The following is a 5,543-nucleotide window of genomic DNA, read 5'->3' on the forward strand; positions in this document are numbered from 1 at the left end:
CTAATCGATTAGGATATATGTTTGAATTTATTTCTGAATTTAGGTTTCTATGATTCATGATTCATAATTAATAATTATATTTTTTTGGTAATAATTATTTCATATATATATATTATCAAACTTAATAAATATTTTCTTTCAAATAAAATTTTATCACCCAAATTAAACAAGATGTACATCAAAATTGGGCCAAATAAACACCCATTAAATGCCCAAAATAACTGCAACCTCAATCCATGAGATTTCAATATATGATATGATTAGGAGTAAACATATTCTTGTCCTATTTTCGTCATATTTGCAATGCCCATATGTACCGATAACATCAAGTAAAACAGCTAGGGCTATATCCTATAAACTTTAAAACATCCAGGAACGGATAAAACTCTGTACATCCAGCTACAGCTTGGCAATTTCATATTGCACACACACAGGTAGGCTTAGCCATAAAGCTGGGAGTTTTATCTCCGGCCATAATCACTACTACTTTCTCATCATCATTTGAACAAAATGTAATAACATTCTTCACCGTCTCATTACTTTCGCCATTTAACCCAAAATTTGCTTGACGGCTATCCGCTGATGTGAAACTATTTTCTTCTGAAGAGCCTCTAGATTTCATCCAGCTGGAGCAAACTAAAATCAACACGACAAATGCCAACAAGGAGATCATGGCACCCACTCCTCCGAAGATATAGGGAACAGGCGTGTGCCATGCTGAAGAGTTGCTCTCATAATCAGAAGGAGCCGCTATATTCCTGATCATATCTCTATGTCCGTGGCAGGCTAATTCCGTCAATCGAATTTTGGTAGCGGATATTGATCTTCATCCTTATAGATCAGAACCTGTGAGTCTATATATATTCCCAAAGTAGGGAACGGTTATAGCCAATGCCAACACTTCGGAATATTAGCAACGCCTTTATGTAAAAGCGGGCGAATATGAAATACATCTGAGAGAAAAGCAAAATAAAATGTTCAGTGTACTATAAGTGGGTATCCAACTATTTCGATGCAGACAGGTAGCCCAATCTTTGTTGTTATGTGTGGACGAAGGTAATTAAACTACTCTTACAGGCATATTGCTGCTTTTTGTATAATATTACAGTGAGATACGTTACCCACGTTCGTATGGATTAAAAGATTGATATTAATTCAAAGCCGGTAAGTTGTTCTTGTTTCAGATACAGAGGCAATTCAATGTCCTGCACCGATGTCACGCCAGAGAGTGTGTGCTCAAAATTCCTGATATTTTTTTTTGGTTGCGAAGCACATGCAGGTCGGAAAACAAATCAAAAGCAGGATGCAATATGGTGTTAAAGTGATTGAGAGTACTGACAAGTTGGGTGGATGCCTACATATCAATATTCAGATCTGCAATTTTAAAATGATAGTTTACATGTTTGAGAATGCATCATAAACTAGGTTTAGCTACCAATGGTTATAGCGCACGCAGTCGCTTTGTAAGATTCGATGACAATACTAACATATCAAATTGATATTAAAAACATTTGAGTAGTTCGCATGTTATGGTGCAAGTGGATGCCTTCATATCAATGTTCATATATGCAATTTTAGAATGATATTTTACATCGTTGGAAATGCATCATACTCCATTACACGACAATACTGTAATAACTAATTCAGGTTAAAAACATTTGAGTGATTTGAGTATATCATGAGAGTGATTTGGTGTGTTGTTTATAGAGTTTAAATAAAATTGTTGATCGATGAAAAGATCGAGGGAAGGCAGAGGTGTGGAAGGCCATTTTGCAAAAATAAATAATAAATGATTGAATGATGGTAGTGGTTGGATGTGCTCTTTATAAAGTTAAATAAAATTGTTTTCTCAATCAAAAGAATTAGATGCGAGAGGAGTGGAACACAATTTTTATAAAATATGAATAAAATCTAAAAGTTTAAAGTAGATAAAATAAATAATAAGCATTAACTATATAATTTTGTAGAAAGCATTAATATATTGTAATTTATTATTTCGCAATCAAATGGTTATATCATTATAACAAGACTGTCTCTCACTCATATAATAATTATAAATTATAAGTTTAAATTATATTCTTTTTCTAGTGATTTGTGTTTCTAGAATTCTATTAATTAATAAATAGATATAAAAATGGCAAAGTATTTATGGTTTCTAAATTTTTTTAATTAAAACCACAAAATTAATCAACATTATAATTATTTATGTTTTTTAAAGCCATAACAAAACTTGAAATCATTTATGTTTTTTAATGCTTCAAATACTACAAGTTCAAACTAAAACAAATGGCCAATCATTCAAGCATATCCTATATTAGTGCTTTGCATATATTCCTTAAGATTAGTAAATATTTACTTCTTAGTAATGTTATGTATTTATACCCTACCACTACACTACATTAAATCATTAGTAATTTTAATCCATTTTTACATGTTCCATTATAGGAATGAAAAGAATATGGAATATGTATTCCAACATTCTCCAACTTTTCATATAAGTATAAGGGAGAAGGCATCAAATTATGAGCTTATTAGTAGGGATCATACAGCCCATAAGCTCATGCTACAACTAGAACTTAAATGTATTCACATATCCCATTAATGCAGCTATAAAGTGTCTAATTTATTTACAATAATATTTCCATCCTCGACCATGTCCTTAATGAAATGGTACTAGATATCTACATTCTTTTTCTTCCAATAAAAGTTTAGGTTCTTAGCCAACCAAATGATGCTCCTTCACCAAATAATTGAAATGCATATCTTCTCATATATTTCCTTCTATTGACATCCTCGGTACTGATTAATGGTTATGATAGTAAATAAAATATTCTCTTCTCCACTACATTCTACTAGTCACTCCTGAAATTACCATAAATAATACTCCCATTATTTGGAAAATTTCTTGCCTAATATAAAGCCATATCATGTATCAAACTACCACCCATTGTAGTAGTATAAGGAAGGCAACCATATCCTCCATATCCATAGTTGTGATAAGTACCCAACAAAAAGTTCCGTTCATATAAAATTTAACCTACTGAAAGGTATGAAATTAACCATGTCAAATAATTGCAGAAAATATTTTACATACTCACATAATATATTGAAGTTCCCTGTCCTTTACATCAATTTTCATTGAAACCTAAAAGCTAAAAATAATAAGCCATCTCTTTATTGCAAACAAAGAACAATATATTATTTATTAGTGATAGAAAAGGAAATGGTCATTATTATGATTAATAAGAGTGTCATCATTATGCTTGTACTAATAAAAGTGATGTGAATAAATCCTAATCCTAATCTAAAAGAGTAAAAATTTTGGTACTAAATTTCGTAATACTATATGATAGTATATATAAATATTTTTATATTCTAAAATAATTATTCTTGATCTTTTTCAACATAATGTTTTTTCTCTATCATATAAATATCCTCGTCGTTGGGAAAAATATTTTCATACCAAACATTCCCTCCATAAATTGAAGAGTTGTTGACATTTCTAATAGATGTTTAATTAGCCATATCATATATCATATATCCATAGTTGTGAGAAGTACCCAACTAAAGGTTTAGTTCATATAAAAGTTAAACTACTCAAAGGTATGTAATTAACCACGTCAAATAATTTCAGAAAATATTTTACATACTTACACAATATATTGAAGTTGCTTGTCCTTTACATCAATTTTCATTGAAACCTATAAACTAAAAATAAAAGTCATCTCTTTATTACAACCATAAAACAATATATTATTTAGTAGTGATAGAAAAAGAAATGACCATTGTTATGCTTGTAATAATAAGAGATGTGAATAAATCCTAATCCTAACCTAAAAGAGTAAAATTTTTGGCACTACTATATGATATTATATACAAATATTTTTATTTTCTAAGCTAATTATTCAACATAATGTTTTTGCTATATCATATAAATATCCCAAACATTAACAAGGATGTTTTCATACCAACCATTCTCTCCATAAATTGAAAAGTTGTTGACATTTCCTAATAGATGTTTAATTAGCCATGTCATATATCATATATCCATAGTTGTGAGAAGTACCCAACTGAAAGTTTAGTTCATTTAAAAGTTAACCTACTCAAAGGTATGTAATTAACCATGTCAAATAATTGCATAAAATATTTTACATACTCACATAATATATTGAAATTCAGTGTCCTTTACATCAAATTTCATTGAAACGTAAAAGTTAAAAATAATAAGTCATCTCTTTATTGCGACCAAAGAACAATATATTATTTATTAGTGATAGAAAAAGAAATGGTCATTACTATGCTTCTAATAATAAGAGTATTATTATTGTACTTGTAAGAGTAAGAGTAATGTGAATAAATCTTAATTCTAACTTGAAAGAATAAAAAAAAATTCGCCACAATAAGTAATACCATAAGATAGTATTATAAATATTTTTATTTTCTAAACTAATTATTATTAATTTTTTCAACATAATTTTTTTCCTATATCATATAAATATCCTCATGGTAGGAAAGCTGTTTTCATACCAACGATTCCCTCTATAAATTGAAAAGTTGTTGACATTTCCTAATAAATGTTTAATTAACCTAGGACCGGAAAACATGGTTGCCTCAACATATGAACATTGAATATTGTCTTTGTCTTTTTAATATTTCCTTCTAAAATTCTCTCTTTCTATTAAATAGTCGTGAAGAAAAAATGATAAAAAATAAATCTGTCATTACTTTTAAGTGCAACTATTTCATTATCAATATTCAATACCTATGGGTTGTTATATATGTAGCTTAATTTGATGCATATTGGTTTTGGCAAATAAAGGAAATATGCATCAAAGATTAGATGAGCTATTATTATATTTTAGATTAAAAAAAAAAAAAAACTTTATTAGATGTGAGGTGCACTTTTTTTTTATTATTCATAAGATTTTTATTTTATTTTTTTCTATTTTAGACTTATGGGGCTTTATGGGGTTTTCTGGTTTGTTGAACTTCTAATTGTTATTCATTTACAGTTGCTTTAGTATTATAGAAGTTTATTTTTTTTTAAATTAATATTAATAATACATAAAAAAATTTAGTAAATATGGCATTTTAAAATTACATTTTTTCACGACAATGATATATTTCATAGCAAGTGTAATATGTAATGTTTTTTTTAGTATTTGTTTTTTTACAAAAAGTAATTGATAACAAGTATTGAATATTTGAAAAAAATCATAAATCTAATAATGAAACACATTTAAATACGAGGAAGGGATGTCACAAAAGTAATTAATAGGCTAGATAACCTTACAACAAAATAGAGATAGGTGCATAGGTAATTTTGGATGAAACATTAGCCCCAACATGATTGTTGTTACAAAAGTTAAGACTTTATTGAAAGCTAATTATTGTAACTAACTATTTGTTAAACTTTAAATATATACTCATCTTAATTTGTTAAACTTTAAATATATACTCATCTTAATTCAAACGACTAATAAATAATCTATATTAGAATTTCTATATCATAAAAATCAAATTGATATGATGTGTCACGTGGC

General features: G+C 28.3%; 1 pseudogene; it reads right to left on the bottom strand.

Moving 5' to 3' along the window:
• Window positions 1–415: 415 nt before the first annotated feature.
• Window positions 416–766, bottom strand: LOC149145403 (protein GLUTAMINE DUMPER 4 pseudogene; annotated as a pseudogene).
• Window positions 767–5,543: the final 4,777 nt, after the last annotated feature.

This window comes from Pinus tabuliformis, chromosome X, assembly GCF_031772625.1.
Source record: "Pinus tabuliformis cultivar Carrire ecotype Pingquan chromosome X, CPIR1, whole genome shotgun sequence".
Lineage (NCBI taxonomy): Eukaryota > Viridiplantae > Streptophyta > Pinopsida > Pinales > Pinaceae > Pinus > Pinus tabuliformis.